Raw genomic sequence first — 19897 nt, forward strand, 5'->3', positions numbered from 1 at the left:
ACTGCATTAAAAGCTCCGTCAGTCCTCCCCAGAGGTTGAGCTCTGCTGGGCAGAGAGGAGGAATTGCAGTGCTGAAGCAGCTGGCTCAAAAAGTATTTTAGTTAAGAATAGAAGTTGCTAAATGAAGCACAGAGCAGATGGTCTGATTCCAGCTTTAAAAGCATATGAAGAGCTCCCACTTGAATTCCTGCATTTTCAAATATTTCTGGCCACAACCACATCTAATTTCCAAGTCACCTATACAGGTTATGGTAGAACTAAAACCAGTACTGAGTCCTGGATCACCACCAAGATGTCATGCTACCACTGTGTATTCTCCACTTCCTCATGACACCATAAAGAGATAAAGGGGATAATTTTCAATGGGCAAAACACATTGTAGAATTTCATGGGTCACATTCAGTCCGTATGTCCCCCTTGGCCAACTCTGGATTAGTGACTACTAGAAAATCAGTCTAGGTTTCTCGTCTTTTTCACATCTGTTATGTCAGGTAGGTGACCAAAGAATCTTGCATAGGAGAGGAAAATTACAAGGAAAAAGAATTTTTGTATTTGGTCAAGTGTGATGCCTGTTAGCTCCAGTATAGTTAATCTTCTGTGTGTGACCTTTCTAGCTTGGTTTCAAACAGATAGCCATTTTTTTTCTGTAAAGCTGTCTGTTGCAAACATGCTGCTAAAAAGAGAATAAAATCATTTGTCAAAATTGTATGAATTTGTAATTCATAATCGGCAACAGCAATTTAAGGAAATAGTTTTCTGCTACTGACACTGCTGTCAAAATAAACGTGGTGAGGATAATTATAGTAATTAACAAATAGTTAATTACACTTTGTCATAAGATAAGGTTTAGTTTGATTTCTGATTAGGAGTAGATCAATACCAAATGTCTCACTGTACGTATCTGATTATTACTGTAGGGCTAGACCAGAAGTCATATATCAGTTTTCCAATCATGCAAGCAATGGGAAAATATTACCTCAACAGCCAGATGCTCTGCAGTTCCCATCCCTGAATGAGAATCTTCAACCACATCTCTCTGAAGTCTCAGATCATATTCTGCCCTGCAGGACCTGGCATCCTGCTGGGTCTGGGATACTTTTGATGAGGACAAGCATGCTAAAAACCACAAACATCCCCATTGGAAAGCAACAAAGCTGGGCAGTTCTGGCGTGTGTAATACAGGAAGAAAAGTCCCTGTGTGGATGGGTGACTGAAAATGAGGCTCAGATAACCGTTAAGTGATAGGATATCTACTACACCTTTTGTAAGTGGGTCATGAGAGTCCAGAGTTCTTTAAGAATACTATCCCAGAGGAATGTGTGTATGTGGTTTTCTGCTCAGGCGTCCATAACGTATGCCTTAACCTAAAAAGAAAGGTTCCAGCACTGGGAAAGTGTCCCAGGAGAAATCTGCACACGCAAAGAAATTTGTTACCAATTTCTGTACCGTCACTCAGAAATCCAGCTTCTAAATCTAGGCAATTGGTCTACTTTCCTATCTTTTGCAGGCCAAAAAGGCTAAAAGTAAGATGAAAGGAAAATGTGGTGACTGTATTAGGTGACAAGAAGTTGATCTAATCTATTGCTTTGCAAACCACCTCCACCCTCTTCTATCAGCCCGTCCTCTTCACTCCACGGTTCCGACGCAAAGAAGCAGTTAGTCTTTCTCCTTGATGTTATCAATGATCATAAAGAACCAGATCTAGCAAATCATGTAATCTTTTGTATGAGAATCAACTCTCATAGCCTAGTAATTCTGTCTGTTCTATGTCTCGGTAGAAAATAGATTGGGGAAATACAATTTCTCAAGGGCAAAATACAGACTTCTGAAAGCACCTCAGTGACTCTGGGGTTTGAATTCCATTGAAAACTGAAGATATTTATGCTCCTAATACCCTTACGTTTGGAACTTTAAATTTCTAAGTCATATTAGTACTTTTGAAAATGGATACTGCCATAAGCCCAATTCTACTGATGCATCACATACAGACTCTTTACCTGATTAAAAATTGGTTCCAGTAAATTGAATTTGAAATGTGTCATTTTTTATGTTTGCTGACATTCTTGCGTCCATTAATGGTTGTATGTCATGGGCATTCGGGGAACTGCTAGGAAATAGCCTGTAAATTGCTCTGGGCAGCTAGGGAAGAGTGTTGACCCTCACTATTACTTGCTCCACCCGGCTCAGGGTGGCTGATCTAGGCCTGGTGCCGTGCTGGGTGTGTGAGTTAGCAGACAGGCTATGGCGTGATGAACCTCAGGCATGCATGCTAGCTCAGGTATGCGGTACAGTACAGTTGTCGAAGGATTTGCTACAGTTTTGATGAAAAAGGAGTCATGATTTTCCTTTATTTATTCCTCTCGTCCCCTCTTTAGACATCCAGCACCCTTCATCAAAGGACAGTGCTCTCAGAGGCCATGGTGTAACCTACGTGGAGCAGGGTGTTCCCTCCCACCCACAGATGTGCCCTCCTGCCGCGTCCCCTGCACGGGTGCTGCAGCTCATGTGGCTGCACAGCTGAGACAGACACAGCCACCAATCCTGCTGAAAACCAACCCAGCCCAGCGAAGATTTGTCTCCAGCCAGGTCAGTTCCCCCATTGAGCCAAAGCATGGTGACACATGCACATGGTGACCAAGCATCACTGGGGCAGGGAGGAGGGGACGTACAGCCAGGACCTTGGGGGAATAGAGCTTATGCTGATTGTCCACTACCAGCCAAGGTGCATTCTCCTTTAGCACCTAAAGGGCTTGTAAGACATTTTCATATCTTCTCAAACTTGAAACTTGAACTTTTGGGAAAACCTACTGTCCTCAGAACAAAAGTTTTTGCTAATTTAATGCAGACTAAGCATATAGATAAAGAAACAGTATGGGTGGAAACAGATAGGGATAACAAGAACAAAAACGTGTTTACATAGGCAAGATGTATATGTGCCTGGATAGTTCAGAGTCAATTAAAATGCTTTCTTTTGAAATAAGTAACAGGAGCATTGAATTTGGTGAGAAGTTCGACATTGACTTCAGTTCGAGATGGATCTGAGCAATTGATCCCATGGAACAATAGGAGTAGTCAAAGGCTTTTTTTATGCAGTTCCACAGCCATAGAGTTTGCCACATAATCCAGGAACTCCTATAAAATAGCAGGAAAAAGAGGCTTTCATTTTCATAAAGTAAAATTCAGTTTGTGATCTGCCTGATGTGCACAAATAGACTTCCAAACCAAAAAATCCTTCTGAATAAGTAAACAACGTACAAGAACAATACACCCTTGTGGAGCATTAATCCTGAAGTCTAACAACAGCAATGCGGAGCCATTCAGTGGGGACTATAGTTTGTCAGCATGCTTTTAGCCTTCGTTATCAGAGATTTTCAGATGTGGATATCAGGGTGGGAAGCTGAAGGGTGACAGATGCTTGCTGCCAGAGTTTGCTGGCTTACAGATCACCTCTGTTGTTCATGACAACAGGGAGGGAAGTTGTGTCCATTCTCCACTCCAAAATTCTCAACCACTTCTCAAACTGCACTGGGTTTCTAAAATTCAGTATTTTGCCACCAAGATCTCCAAACTCACTGGCTTGCCCGGCAGTTTCTACAGTGTAGATATGGTATGTCCAAAAAAAAATAAAAGTGTAACAAATTTCTAGCTAGGGATAGGATGTGGTTATCCTGAAGCAATGAATGCACAAAGCAGGAACTCTGCTCCTGTCTTTAGGCCCAGCTGGCTGCAGACCATAGGAGGCCATAGTAACAGCACTGTGATGCTATTGCAGCTTGAAGCAGCACTCAAATGGTAAACAGAGAACGAGGAGAACTTCCTTTCCCCTGTCCTCTCCCCAGATGTACGTGTTAGGTTACTTAATTAATTTTAACAAGGGAATGACATTCCCACTCCATTTGTGCCTTGTCTTGAAAGGATGCAATGTACAATATCAGTTTCAGCACATGATCCCCACCAAAAAGAATGTTGGGCCAGATCCTGCCAAGATCAGTAGCAAAATCCCACTGGCTTCAGAACGAATTGGGATCCATCTTTGGAAAGAAATAGCACAGTTCTGGAGAACTCTAATTAATCCATGAGGTACTCAGTGTCTGCAAAGTTGTTCTTAGAGACTCAGAACTGGGCACCTTTGCTTGGAAGTGCTATTTATATCTTTGTATGCTTCTGCATGCAATAAAAGCCAGTGTAAAAACATATAATTAGAGTGGCTTCTAATTGGAATGGCAGGAATTAGGAGAGAAGGATAGCAGACGGAGTAAACACACTGGGACAAAAGCAAAGTGCTGTGTTGTACACGACAGAAAGGATGCTACTGCTGGAGTAAACTCTTATGCTGAAGTGGCTACTTAAAACTGATGGCCAAACAAAGGACAGTTGAGGTAGGTAAATGAAAGGAGACCTTGCAATCTACAACATACCAAAATAAAAAATCCTATGCAAACTGTACTGCCTTTCCGGGAGGGTGAGGGAGCTGATAAGTTTATTTACACTTTTAAAAATCACTGCCAATCCCAATTTATCAGTTACTGTCTTGTGACAATTTATTCATTGTTCACCGTTAGAAGCTAGAAGTTACATAGGAAGCATGATTGGTGATAGCTTCTCTATTTCAATATGGTATAAGAGATAACAGTGCCCAAAAGCTCTACAGCCGCCTTTTTGTCTGCTTTGTCTCTTTTCATTACTCTATCAGAATCTTCATTTAATATAATCCAAAAAGCAAGGTAATTGCTTCACTTATCAGTTATCATCACACTCGCATATTTATCATGTCAAATTATTTATGTGGATGGCCAGGTTGATCTTGCTGCATTTGGAAGCTTAAAATTTGAATAACAGTTCTGCCAGTTAGGTTATCAAAATTGCAGCATAAGCAATGAATTTCTTCTTTCTGGATCTTGGAAGGAGAATAGGGAGCATCTCATTGCAGGACTAGTTTACCCGTGGCTGAACACTGCTCCAAGGAGACTTGCAGCATTCTGCAGCCTGGCACTCGGAGTGCTGGGGACAGGCTTTATTTGCTAGATGAACAGTAAATAAAGATGGCATGATATAAATAGAGACAATAGAGAGAGGTGTAAAGGGGCATTGTCAAGGTTGTCATAGGTCCCAAATTAAAATGATAATTTACAGACTTGTGCAGTTCTTTCTTGGATTGTGTCTTCTTCTGAAACAGATGTTTCATAGCCCTTTTTCTATACCGTTTTTATTTCTTTATGATTTTGGTAGATGGTAACTCACCTGTTTGAAAGCCCCAGAGGCTGAAATAAAACAAAGCATGCAAGTTCAGAAAGTCATTTTAACAACTTTTTTTAATATAAAAGAAATTTCCTTCAGCCAAGCTCTTGGACACCTTGACAAAGGGTAATAGAGAAAAGCCTATCACAGACAGATACAAATAATATAAAAAGGAATGTGCAAACATTTTTTCCAACACAGGTGGTGAATTCATGGCATTGCTGTCCATCCATCATGTTACTCGGACAGCCAGGAACCTCTTCATGATAGCTCCTCACAAACACATTGCAGACCAGTGAACAGTCTGACATGAATGACTTCTGTGAAAGTTCATTACTGATGGTGCACAATTTGTTATTCACCATTTGTCATTCTCCTAATAATAACTATCCCAATGGTTTTGGCTTTTCAGTGAGTGAGCAGAATCAATCCCAAGTGACTGAGGAGCCCAATCACCCTCTGGAGACTGCAAATTGGCCCATCACAAGACATTCAAATGGGCAAGGTCCTGAGCCATCCCCAACACACAAAGTAGTATCTGTGAAAATCTGTTTACACCTATATGAAAGAGGGGGGAGGAGGAATTTAACATTAGAGAAATCAGTCTCAGTTTATAAATCCCTTGCATACAGTGAAAGGCTAAGTTCAATGAGTTTTTAATTATGTTTTCTAACCTGTGTGTTCCCACACAGTCTTAAGTAGCAGCAATTGTGGCAGGTCGTGCTACTAGCAATGGCCAAGCTTGTCACTGAGCATTGGTGAGGAAAGGGAGGGGCAAACACCTTTTATCTCTGCACCAATCCTTGCACCACTTTGAACTGGTCTGGATGCTGGTTTGGGCATTTGTATTCTAGACAACCTACTTGTCATATTCCTCAGCTTTTACGAAACTGGTTGGATCTATCGAGACTGTCAGTGTCCCAGCATGTGAACAAGCTTGAGTCACAGACAGAAAAGACAAATACAGCTCTTCAGTGGCTATTGCTGTGATTTTTGGCTGGTTATGAAACAATTCTCTATCACAGCTCTGTTTGGCAATAATTACTACAGCCTTTGAGACTTAGTAAATCTTGGGTAAAAGTCACAGCAGAGAAAAGGGTAGAGTTTGAAATCCAAATAGTAATTTCTCAATAGGCTGCAATGCCAAAATTGTGTTGGCTAAACACAGATCCTGTGCCCAGCTCAGCACTCCAGATCCTTTTAGGGCTTGCTTTTCAGGACTGCAATGATGTTCTGACCCAGTTATTCTGTGTTTTTGGGACTTCTGTGCATTTTATTTACCATACACCTTAACAGCAGGCTTCACATTCAACACTCATCTCATGCAATGATCACTCATTCAATTAGTGGCAAACAGCAGAGAGTAATGTTTGTGATTTTTTTCCAGTCTCTGTTCCCTAGGGGGGTCTGAAATATATTTTATAAGTGTATCCAGGCAGTCATTATCCAGATCGTGTTATGGGTTTTGTAACTTCACAATGTATTTGATTGAAACATCATAACTCTTTCCAGGACAAAGGCTTGTAACATTACAGATGCAGGGAACAGAGAGGTCAGCGGTTGACAGCTGGTGGTTGGAGACACACAATCACAATATTCCCCAAGTTATTACAAAAATATTTAACTGAACAATGATGGAAGAAAGTCAAAAACCTAGTAAACATTAAAAGTAAACATAATTGTTGCAAATTTAATGAAATACTCTGCTGTCTTTGATGTGATGGCTGATCTGTAAGTCTTTCAATTTCTTTGCTTTAATATCAGCATTTCCTCAGTCTAAACCTTTTTGAGACAGTAGCATTTTATCTCAATTATTGCTTTTTCTCCATCAGTCTTTAAATATAATCTCATTTGCCTTTATGGATACTGTAACCCTTCTGAACAGCTTTTAACCTTTTTAAAAATCGCCTTGACCTGAGGATGCCCAAAGTTTTTTCTTCTTCCTCCTCTGATTTTTTTAATGCAATATTGAATAATAGAAAGTGGACAGATGAGTGATTTCCTATCCAGAGACCTGCAAGTAGAGCTTAGGATGCTGGAATATAATTTTTGTTTTAATAATAATAAATAATAATAATAATACCTCTCTCTAGTTCTCTGCTAGCAAAGAACCTTCAGCTTTGACCTCCATTTCAGTGGCAGTATTGTAGCCTCTGCCACCACAATATTAGCTTAATCTTTTCAAAGGAAAAAAAAGCTTTCTTTGTACAGTGGCACATTAGCTTCAAAGAGCACTTACCTCAAGAGTCCAGCTCATCCTTCTGTTAGATTTAAGAAATACTCAGCTTAAGATTGTCTGTTTCAATCATGGATAATGTAGATAACTTTGTGTCTAAATGTTACAAGCAAGCTTTATGTCTGCTTGTTTGTCTTTTTTTTCCCCCACCTTTCAGTTTTATTTTCTCACTTAGTATCTAACGAAGATGCAGACTAATGGAAGAATGATGCATGAGTGCAACTAACCCTCCTGGAATGTGATTGTAAATGTTAAAGTTGCTATTCACTACCATTTGGTAGCTATGTGTGTCTTAGATGCCAGTGTGTGTGTGAGGGGGGGAAACCTCTAACAGTATGACACCTACAGAGTCAGTGGTTGCTCCTTGCATTGCGAATGTGCCTGGGAAAGCGTGGTGCTGTACTCACTGGGTATAGCCATGGTCCCTACATCCACCTGCCCCATGTCAGCTGGCATTTCCTTTGCTTGCTTACATGTGAGAAAGGTATAAACACTCTCTAAACCAGCTGGCAGCATGCAAACCAAGCAGTAATACCCTGGAAGGCTTTTCCCCACTGAAGCTTGCCGTCTATACTGCCACTCTGTGATAAGTGTGCCAGCTCAAACGGCACAAGGGTTTTCTGGTACTTGCCTTGTTTCCCTTGAGGACCCATTCCAGAAAGCATCCTCTCCTCTTCCCTTCTACATACTAGTTTGAGCATCAACATCCTGAAAGTTGCTTTCCACAGTGATTACAATTACCTATCCCAAGCAGCGATGCTTAAAATTGAACTGTGGTTCATGGAGCAATAGGCTCTACCTGTGAGCACCCTAATGTGTTAAACAACCATGCCAGGTAGCATTACATGTATCTAGCAGCAGCCACTTTAAAACCATCTGCCAAAGGAGCTTGGTTTCCTATTTTAAGTTCTCATACTTGTAGTTTTAAGGAAAACAGTGAGTTTAAAAAGTTGATGATTAGATTCAACTACATCTCCCCAGACCCTGCAGTAGCATTATCGCTCAAAATGGGCATGTTTATAGAAACTAGGGAAAGACAAGCTGCAGTTATCTTGCCCCAGATGAACCAACGCAGAACCGTGTGGCTATGTGTTGTATATCTTCATCTTGATTATGATTGCCCTGAATGATTATATTTGGAGTGTAACATGCAAAAGTAAACTTTACAAAAAGGATATTTATTCTTCAGATTTAAAATTAATTTCCTGTATTCCTCTGTTTTTTATCCTATCTAAGCTGTAGCCTTATGAGAAGAAAAATGAGAAACTATTTCTTTACACTGAGACTGGTATCAGATGAAATATAAATGTAATGGTTTCTGTAAATGTTAACCCACTGCAACACTCCGTCCCAGAACTAAAGATTTGCAGACTGTTTAGGTTAAGTTACTGCTCCTCTCCATGTTAGGTAATCCGATGTCATTTAAGTAAAATAAATTGGAACTACTCAAGGAATAAAAAGAGGTGAAAGTGCAGAATCTGGTTTGGATAAAAGTTTAATTCTTCAGTTCCAAGTGACATAGCCCTTACAGGAAGCAGAGCAAACTCAGACAGGAGTGGCCAAGTAATGAAGATGGATGCATCTTGTTATCAGCAAGCCATTTACTAGGGCTTGATGTAACCTTAAACATTGCAGATAGCTCAATGGCACTTGCCACTAAGCCTCTAATTAATGAATAGCAGGCCCTAAATTAACAATGTGCATTTACAGATGAATTCTGGGCACTCATTAAACGATGTTCAAATATCAAGCAGTAACTGTTAGGTTTATTCCTTCTGGATTACTGTATACAGTGTTTGTTTGCTGGGAGTTTCCACAGGAGGTTTTGTGTGCTCAACTGCTGTGAGCCCAGGTGCACTTCAGGAAAGGGTATAGTTCACTGAGGAGGGCAAGACGGAGTAGCTGTAAAGAATCCATTGTAACACCTGTGCAGCAATTTAAGGAGGATTAGGGTGAGCCTCTATTCAGCCCTAACTGCACTGGGAGAAGGGGCCTGAGTGCCTGAAGCTGTTCTCAGACCTCCATTTTGTATCGCCCTCCTTTGCAATATCCACACTGGGGCCTCCAAAGATGGCCTGGAGGAGTCCCCAGGAGGGTCCAGTGATGCACGGGCATGTCTAGTACATGCCTAGTTCCTCCACAGCTCGCGTCTGTGTGAGAGGATTGGGGTGGAAGTAGTCTGCACCCAGTGTCCCAGTTCCTTGGTCAAGGAGACAGAGACATAAGGAGCTCAGGATGAAAGCTCCACTGTGGCACGTATGTGGTAATCAAAGGTATTCTAGAGCAATACAAGTACTAGCTATTTAGATGGTCCTACTGTGCACGTTGTGCTTTAGGAGAAACAGCAGTGCAGCTGTAAGAATGTAGCAGAGCATGTTACCACATCTTCTGAAATTATCTGTATCATATCAGAAGAAGTTTAAATTGCCTACTGTGCTGAAATACAATGCAAGCTAGAGAGAAGGAACTTTCAGAAGTATTGGTGTAAACTGGGATTGAGGTCAAACAGACAAAGCTGATTTAAGCAAAGTCAGAATTTAATCCAAGGTCCCTGAAAAATTAGACAGTCTGTTCTCTGTAAATGGGAACATAACTATGATTTTCTGGGAACAGATCCTCTCATACTAGTAACTTCAGTATTCAGCAACGTGAGGTTTTCAGTGTTATGAATGTTCCTGTTAATGTGCCATCCAGCTATTGCCACGTGATAAGTTCAGTGAGAGACTCGCTTTAAAAAGGGGGGCTAGAGAAAAATGATGCTTTTCTTAAAAGTATCCTACACAGCATCCTATCCCAGGACTGTTCTCCATGTCGGAAAAGTTTTAAAGTAATACCGGTCTGCTGTGATGTAAAATTATGAATTTGATTGGCATTCCTGCAGCATTACATACAGAAGAGAAACATCCATTCTGAGCAGAGCTTGCTTTCAACTGTGCCTGCAAACATTCGGGGTTTGTGCACAGGCTGTGTAAGCAGGATCCCATGCACATTCCACATAATCCAGTGCCATGCATGCAGTTCCATTTATGGGCAAAATGAAACACATCTCTTCTTTCTATGGATCGTTCCCATCAAAGCCTTTTCAAAGTTTAATGTGGACAAATTTAGGAAAGGGGCACTCCCATGGCTTTGTGCAAGCAGTTCAACACCAGTGTTTTGCAGATTTAAAATTTTTAAAAAGCAAACACAAACTTCTATTAAAAAAAAAAAAAAAAGAACATTGTGTACAAAAAGTGTTGGTGCTGGGACTTGTCACCTTGATTTTCCTTTGTGATTAGCTGATAGAAGAAGGGAAAAGCAACTGTCTCATGCACCTTTCCCAGCTTCTTTACGCAGTATGGTCTAAATTTGTACTAGCCTGTACATGTGTCAGGTGATGCTGTTAACAGTATCTGAGAGTTGTTTTCTTTTATCTTTGTACAAAAAGCTTTATTTGAATGAGAAAACAATATAACCTCTCATGAAGAGAAAGCTCTTCCTCCCTCTCTTTTGTCACTTCCTTATAGAATTATCTCTGAAGCTTTCTCTGGCATCCTTTCTTTCTCTCTGCAACTATTTTGAAAAGAAATCCATAACGCAGCAACAAGTATTCATAGTTACCAGCAGATAAGGTGACAGCAACTAAAGGAGCTTTCCTGTCCTGTGAAATGCCACTGGAATGCAGTGGAATTCATTTAATAGGGTGGCTGTTTTGGGGATCGTTACTGCTTATTAATAACAGTACAAGCATCTTGCGGTCTGTATGTAAAAATGTGTAAAATCACAATAAAAATGTTATTAGATGTTCCTTAGAGTTCTGAAAAATTCATCCTTCTTACTTCTCCCATGCGTGCACCACAATGTTAGTTGGCAGGATTCAAGCCATAGTTCTGTGTTTCTAGAACTGTCCTTACGCCCCTTTTCCAGTCACATGAGCCAAGAACTGCAGCAAGGTTTGTAGAGGCACACATTAATTCAGTTTAGTCCTGCAAGCTACATTCCTTTCAGAACATGTTTTAACCTGACATCATGTTCTTCCTCAAACTTCTCACAAATAAAGATGTGATTCATATAAACTTCCACTCTCCCCAGGCTCTGCCATCTCTTCATTTACTTTTGGCAGACTTCATGGGCACTTCTGTTCCTAGACAGGAACGTCAAGCTGAGCACCCTCCGTACCCTGTAGCGCACTCTGCATGGCAGTGTTTGGGGGCTGCAGACCACTGCACACCCCACTTCTGAGCAGAATGGGTGCCTCAGACACCATGGCCCAGATTGGTTTATGAATGGCAGTTGTTCTACCCAGTACTGGGGTACAGGGGGCTCCCCATGTTGGCACAGGTCCTTGTGGACTGGGCATTTTCTGACAGAGAGCCCCCATGCTGCCTGCTACCTATGGTCACCTGCGAAAAGAGTGGGAAAGCCCCCTTTTGTCCATGTCAGGCTTTGCCTGGTTTTGTTGGGCATCCACACCCTTTGGAAAAGCATACCTGTTGGTTGACTGGGGTATTGGATTTATGTTCCTTAGTGCAATGGGCTACATGTTCTGCTTGAAGGAGCAGCCACTGCTGCTTCTGCCGCTTTCCTCAGTAAAGATGAAGGAGTTTAAAGTTATGGTCAGATTTATTCCTTGTTGAGCTTCTTAATGAGCCAGACTGTGCCGTGGACTCTTCCCATGGGACTAATGCATGGTTTTCTCTTGCTTTCCTTAAAACTTGTCACACGTGTCTAAGTGAAAAGCAGTCAACCCCCCCCCAAAAAAAAAATAAAAGCATTTATGCCTTCGTTATGGACATGTAAATGTCACTGAACTAGATACACAGTAGGGCCTACAAGTCAGGAGGAGGTGTTAAGGGAGGTGTTAAGAGGCTGGTGACCAACTACATGAGACCGCTTTGGTCCCAAAGTCATACAGAGAAGCACTCCACGGAGAGGACCACGACTCTTCCAGTGGAGCAGAGCAGCCCCTGCGCAGCAGAACCCCCAGCGATTTGCAGGCTATGCTTAATCCAGTCGAATTCATTCGACCAATGAATTTCAAATGCATATACCTAGGAGCCACCTCAGGTTGGGATTAGTATAAATTCTGGGCAGAAATTATGCTGTTTGTAGCAAACCCAAAAGAAATGTGGAGAAGAGTGTAAATGAAAATGTTTTAAGTAACATTGGGTTAATAGCAGAACACTAAAGAAGTGGCAGAGATTTTCTTCTGAATTATGAGTTGGGGTGGCAGTGATGTTACACCTGTTCACATCAGCCGAGGTATAACCTAAGCTGTTTTTTCATATATTTTTTCCTTACTGGGGTTTACAGTGAACCTTGGAAGCCCACAAGTGAAACCTGCTTCCTTATACATGTTATTTTTTCTCTATCGAACACACTCCCTGGCATGTTTCTGTAGAACTGTTTCTGTATACTGGGCTCCAGGCACTCCGTTTCTTTAAAACATACAAAACATTAAAAAGGGAGACTGTTGTCCCAAGGGGTTGGTAACAGGACAGAGAGGTCTCACCTCTCTGATTCTTTCCTGAAGTAGGTCAGTTTGAGGCTATAGTAATGGTCCAAATCCAGCCAAGTTCAGAGATTACAACTGGGCCAGGAATAATTTATTCATTCATCATCTCAGAGAGCCTGTCTGTGGGCTCATCACCGTGCCTTGCGTCTTTTTGCCATTCACATTCGTTTAGCCAAATCTCTTCTAAGAATATTAATCCATCCCGTTATCGGATTGCTCATTTGTTACTGGCTAGATAACTCGGGTGCAATCGCTTCCATTGCTGGATTGGATAAAAGCTTTTGTATGTGGCTCATCTGGAAATGTGCTTTGCAGGAATTATGACCGGTAAAGATGATGCTTCTTAACCTGTGAGAGAACCGTTTCAGCAAATTTGTTTAAAATCTCAAATAGTCAATACAGTTACACCACGTGTTGTGAACATCCCAATTAATTCTTGGTCCAGTAGTCGGTGTAAAAGACAATGGTTTTACTGAAATTCTCTTGGGTTTGCAAAGATGGCCAAAGACCAGGTAACAGCCACCAGATACAAAAGCTGACCCTCAAGCAAGGCCCACAGCTGCTACTCCCAGGCAGCGAATGACGGCTTGCCCTCTGAAGGGCACTCCTCGCTTGCAGTGTGTGCACAGCACTGGCGGAGAGATCCCTGTCCTGTCCTTTGGGGAAAGTGATGACTTCAGGTGTCAGTGGCATCCGCTCTCCTGGCACTACAGCTCGTCAGCGGGGTTCTGCAGTGGTCATGGAGCCTGCGTGGTGCTGCCGTGGGAAGACACGGGGTGTGCAGTGTGGTGAAGGAAAAGGCATGGCACGGCATGGGATGGGACAGCATGGAATGATGAACATGTGGAGAAGAGATTAAGGATCTGCCAGTCCTGTCTACGTTTCCTCACCCCCTGCAGTGCACACTGGGCTCTGTCCCACACTGAATGCAGCGTTAGCTCTGTGCCCTCGATGCTTTCTGACAGCGAGGCACTGAGTGCAGCCTGTGGAGAGGGGATCCAGCATGAGCACTGGGGAGAGTCTTTCTATCCCCAAACATCTTCACACAGTCTAATTAATTAGTCAGCTGTACCAGATGCATATGTTTTCTAATGTATTGCATCATGTCTTATTCATTTCTGTTCTGATTAGATAGATTCTGATTCCTGATTCTCTCTTTAGCACAGACAGAAAAGCTATATGTAAAGATGTAAATTGTCATCCGTCTTTATTCTGGTCAGCACCCAGAATCCCACAGGTGGATATGGCAGAAGACCTAATAATCCCTTTCTTTAATATTGACTAGATATTGAGTTTACTTTTCACCCTGTCCCTGATTTGTCAAAGAAAATTTCATTATCAATGTATAGTAAGATCAACAATCTTCTGGTGAGCCTAGTCAGTGATGCATGTCAGGGTTCAGTCATAGACCGCAGGCCCCTTTTTCAGCCCCCTTTTCAGGACTCCAGCATACAGAAATGGTTTGACTTGGAGCTGGCATCTGGAGCGCCTGCCCTGCCTCCAGTGTGGGAGCCCAGCATGGGCTGCCGGGAGCCATTTTGGGGGCTGAAGGAGGGCGCAGCAGCGCAACACGCAGATTGGCCACAGCCCTCCTCTGCACGCTGTTAGAGCTAGCACTAGTGTAAGTGCTCATCAGTCCTACCAAGACACAGGTTCTTTGACGTGCTGCACGGAGTGAATTTCTAATATTCACGCCTTCAGATGAGGCCCAAGTTTGCCCAACAGTAAGAGCTCAGCAGTCTATTTGACAATTCAAGTGGACTTGAAAAGCTGGTTCCCAGCTTCCTTTCTTTTGCTCGGGCCAATAGTTCCATTGTTCTTAGAAAAGAATTGTGTTTCTTCACAAGTAAACTAAAAAATGTTTGTGTGGCTAAAAGAACTGAAAAGCGGTTTTCAGATACAATTGGCATTTACGTGCTTAGTGCTGGAGGTGGCCATGTTGCTGAAAAATGATGTTGTTTGTGATGCCAACCATATGACAATTAATTCAGAGGAGAGTGTGTGAATCCATTTCCAACCTGTTTTAATAATAGGGTAACAACCAAAATGCTTTCTCCAGTGGTTAAACCAATATTAAATTCGCCTAGAAACTTGTTTACGGGCTTTTCCACTGGGTTTGTCTATTGCCAGTGCCGTGAAGGACATCAATTTTCAGTAAGACAACCGCCTCCAGCACTGGGATTGGAAACGCCAATTGTAATTAAAACTTTTTTTTTTAAGCAAATGCTTTTTGCAGTTTAATTATGGCAAGAAACCCTTCTTGTTTTGTGAACTTCCAGACTGTTGAGCTCAGCAAAACTCTGTTTGGCATTCAGCAGGCGAGTCCTGTCCTTGCTGATGTCAGTGGTGTGCTTACTACTCCAAACACAACACTGGATATTCAGCCTTAAATAAAATCTGAACAAACTGTACTGCACCCAGGTTAAATGTGCTGTAAACACTGATTATTTGTGACCCACGGTTAATCCTAACCATGGGTTATGTATATTTTTCCTCTTTGATATTTTTGCTGTAATCACAGTGTGAGTCACACAACCTATCAAAAGTGCAGATATAAACTACAGTCTTTTTATATGTTTCTAAACAATGAAAACAGAAAGAGAAAAGTAATCTCACAACAGCTAAATGTTTTCTATTTTCCAAAGGCTCTTATTGGTGACATTTCTCCCTGCACTGCTGTTTCTGCAATCACATAGCAACACAGCTCTTGAAATAACTTTTTGGTACTCAATATATAAGGTACAGCGTTTGGAGAAACTGATTCCACTCAAATGCCACCTGTTTAAATGCTAAATGGCATCAAAATCGAAAAGAAAAAAAAGCATGACAGTCCAGTGGAGGAGGCCGTTACCCTGTTTGGATGACTGAGTTCCCCTATTCAGCTATTAGTCCTTTCTTCTTGAGTTTCAAAGAAAATGACAAGCAAGTGGGTGTAGCAAAGTTAACTTGGTACAGTGCCTGACCATCTCATAGTTTGCCCTCCTACAGTCCTTCACAGGATTCAGGCTTGCTAAGACCCTGTTCTGTTCTCTGTTGAGACATGCCTGCAGCCTCCTCAGACTGTTTCTAAATATTGCCATTTCAGCTTTTCAACTATGCATCTGAGAATCTGCTTCTAGCAGGGCCCAGCTGGACTAGTTTTTAGGAAGCATCAATATTTTTTGAGTCAGAAAGCAATAGAGATGAAACAAACATCTAACATCCAAACACTCTCAGGCTTTCAGAAGTTTGGATCTTCATCTAAACTCTGTGGTTTGGGCTCCCTGTCCTTCAGGAAAGCATCTGCATTTTTCTGAGCTGCCTTTTTTTTTCCAAGTTTTAGGCTTTTTTTAAAAGCCAATCTTGTACCTGCCTGATATCCTCCTCTTTCCTTGTAACTGCACAATAAATTCCGATTGCTGTCCTCCTACTGAAGAAGGAGCCTCTCCTTGCAGTCTTCACCTGCATCACTTCAATTTCTCCCAGCCAGCAAACCCCAGTTCTCGCTGGTGCCAGAGCAGCTGGGTGGTTACAAGCTCACCTACCAAGAGCTGACTAGGAGTGAATTCCAGATTTTTATATCTTTTATGTAGAAATCATGTCCAAGCACGTAGAAGATTTAACTGCAGGGCATGAGTAAGCCTGAGGAAAGGGCTAGAGCTATTGACTATACAGTAGCAACATTCAAGGTAAAGAAGAGTTTTTGTCCTGTCAGGAAATGCAGAGAAGAGGGCAGAATTTACTGGAGCTCTGGACTTGGTTTTGTGTTTGCAAGAGCAAAGCAGAAGTGGTTTGTGCCTTACATTTCAATGCAAGTCCACCCTCATCAAGTTCAAGGTTATTCAGCTCTGCAGTCAGCCTTGAGCTCACCTCTAGAGGAAGTTGACTGATGTTGTCAACTTTCAGCAAAAGTTTCTTCTGTGCTTCCATGGCATGTAACACTAGGTCGAGCATCTGGTTGAGGCCACCTGGAATTTCTCTTATGCCAGCTATTATTATTATTCAAGGAAATTTCTTGTGATTTTTCACTGCGAAGTTTGTGGCCACCCTGCATATTAATGCGAGTAAAATCAGCAGGACATATAGCAGGGGCAGATCTCTCTTCTGCACCTGTTCTGCCCATTCAAAGATTGCAGGAGAAAGTGGTCATTACGGGCTGGCTTTGAATAAGCTTTCTATTTAGAAAGGCAGAGAGAAGTAGGAAATATTTTCAGTCCATGTGTAAAGGCTTTAGTAATAAAATCCATTTCTGCACTGCAGTAGGTGCATAGGGATATTGAAAGATATTGGTCATCATCTCCCCCCAAACAGTAGTTTTCTCCAGTGTAACTACTGTACATCTGAAATACTGAGACGAATTGTACCAAGTTGAGTAATGTACAGGTTTCATTGTCATACAGACTGCATGTGTAAGGTTATTATGATAATAATGTAACTATATCGTCAAATATTTGCATGCCGTCTTCCATTCATATCAGCTGGATGGGATGTCAAGTATGTTGTGCTTACAGTAATTTTAGGAATGTAATATTTTCAAGTTCAGGAAGTTAACAACTTCGGCTTTTTGCTTTGCACGTCATAACCTTTTATGTTATCACTTGGTGAGATGAGGTGAAGACACAGAGGCGCATAAATTGGAGACCTCAGGTCTGTGATTATGTTAGAGCTGACCCTCGTCACATCTAACATTACACTATGCAGCACTGCTCGCCGGAGAAAAAACTACCCGAAGCGAGGAGATGAAGTGTAACTTGTTCACTTGAGGATAGTTACGTCTTCCTAGGTATAAATCAGGATAGTTACACTGAAGTCACTGTTACATCACTGAGGATTTGCTCACAACATCTTCCCAATCTGCCCTGTAGATTGAAAACATTTTATACTTCCAAATTATTTTTTATGCTGGAACTACTTATGGTGTAATTCTTACAAAGCAGCCCTAAAGAAGGGAGACCTTCTTGATGACTTCAGACTTACCCTCTTCCTGCAGCCCCCACAAGAGGCAGAGTGGGACTTCCCGGTTGCCTGTGCTGTACCCAGAGTCAGAGCGTGCTGGGTGACCTGAGAGCCCACCAGCCCCCCACCCTGTGGCACAGCACCCAGGCACAGTGGGCACAAAGGGCTGTAAGGATGGCACTGCTGCACACAGACACCTCCCACAGCATGGTGAGTGTTCCTTGGCCAAGCTGCCTGGTATCAGTCCTCTAACATGCAGAATTGTTGTGACCATGATGCAATCAGCTCAGGACATTTAGGGAAAGGGGTTTCTTATTTGAATTACATTTTCCAAATGCAGTACAGAGCAGTCTGTGCTGTGATCTGTCCTGAGGAGTTTGTGAGTGCTGGTACTTTCCCAGGCACCAGTATAACTTAATTAATGAAGCAGATTTCATCCATCTGCTTTTTAAAAGTAGCCAAGGAATCTGGAAGTTGATGCAGGCACACAAGCAGCAGCGGAACCAGGCCCTTTAAGGCTTTATCTTCAGAGACATGGCATCCCAACTAACCTTCAAGAGAATGAAGATTCACAGTGCCAGTGTCTAATAACTGTATCTCACTCCATTACAGGTATTTCAAGGCCATTCCGTGTAAACAGTGTGCATTGCTTTGTGTCTTAATCTGTAAAACAACCAAATATCTTGGTTGCAGATGTATGTTAAGGTTTAATGCATCTCCTGCCATAAAAGTGTTGCTCAAGACTAATGAACAAACAAATGTTTGCTTAAACCCCTTTGTGAAAGTCAAACAAGCTTTCAACAACTATTCATGTATTTATTGTCAGATGTGAGTCATCACTTAGGTGCCTGGCCCTGTGCTGTTAGCAGCTAATGCCAATAGTTTCACAGCATTGCTTCAATCATTTCCCCCTTCCGCCCCCACTTCAAGCAGTCTCCAGCAAGAACCTGTCGGGAGAGTCTTGTTTTGTCAGTGGCAGAGCTGGCTCCCCTTGGGCACATTTCAGGCCACAGTGGCAGCTGGTCCCTTCGCTGTCTATGGGGTGAGCGTGGCATTTCTGGGCCCACCTCAGCCCCATGGTTGATGCAGCAGCTGTTTGCTTCAGCACCGTCCTGGGGATCCTGCTGACCAAGTGGGCACAAGCACAGCCATCTCCTCTCTTCCTCCTCCCCTGCTTTCCAGAGGAGCTAGCGGGGGTCAGGCAGCGCATGTCCTCTTCCAGCTGTAGGTATGCCAGCAGTGGGGCTTTCTTCCTTCCAGCAGCTTGTCACCACTCCCCTGCCAAAGGTTAGCATCTCCATCTCAGCTGTCAGCCAAGCTATTTGTGAGGGCACTCCCTAACGTGTTTCAATCACAATGAATTGGTTTACTCTGAACAATTCAAACACCAGCGCCTTGCTATCCAGTCCCGTGTCTGGGGCAGTAACCACTTCTGCTCCAGATATAGCTGCAGCTGGAGGAGTTTGGACATCCGTACCCATAGACTTGGCAGTATCAGGAAAGTTCCCATAGGATTTGCCTTCCTAGTATGTGCCATGGACTTAAAAGGTGGAAATAAAAACAGGGTCTTAATTCTTGTGCTGCTGGGTGACATTAAAATTGTGTGTCAGTGCTTGTTTTATTTTTATTCTGCTACTAAACAAGCTGAATGCTTTAAGGATATTTTTTGTTTTGCTGTGTCAAAGGGGTCTACCCAGGATGGAAGAAAAAATCAATGTTTCAGGGTTGTGTAACTGTGGGTATTTTTCTAGTGTTGCTTGTTTCATTATGAGGAAGGAATTAAAAATCCCTCCTAGACAGTACTTAAAATATCAAAGTCATTGTTTAATGCCTTTGAGTCACTGTACAACTAATTCAATTGCACAGTGTAGTGCAGTTTCACGGTATGTGAAACACAGATAGTATAGAGGAATGATTGGAAAGTTGAATAAACAGAGCATTAGTTTGCAAAGTCTGAAACTTTCTGATGACTTCCTCTGCAATGATCCAGCACA

The 19897-nt window shown here is 42.2% G+C and overlaps 1 long non-coding RNA gene across 2 annotated transcripts in view; it reads left to right on the forward strand.

Moving 5' to 3' along the window:
• Window positions 1-19897, forward strand: part of LOC121074408 — a 504929-nt gene that overhangs the window by 424116 nt on the left and 60916 nt on the right. For both annotated transcript variants that reach the window (XR_005822307.1, XR_005822306.1), the window contains one exon: window positions 2376-2586. This is a non-coding gene — a long non-coding RNA (uncharacterized LOC121074408). The remainder of the gene's footprint in view (window positions 1-2375; window positions 2587-19897) is intronic.

The sequence above is a fragment of the Cygnus olor genome, chromosome 8 (assembly GCF_009769625.2).
Source record: "Cygnus olor isolate bCygOlo1 chromosome 8, bCygOlo1.pri.v2, whole genome shotgun sequence".
Taxonomy (NCBI): Eukaryota; Metazoa; Chordata; class Aves; order Anseriformes; family Anatidae; genus Cygnus; species Cygnus olor.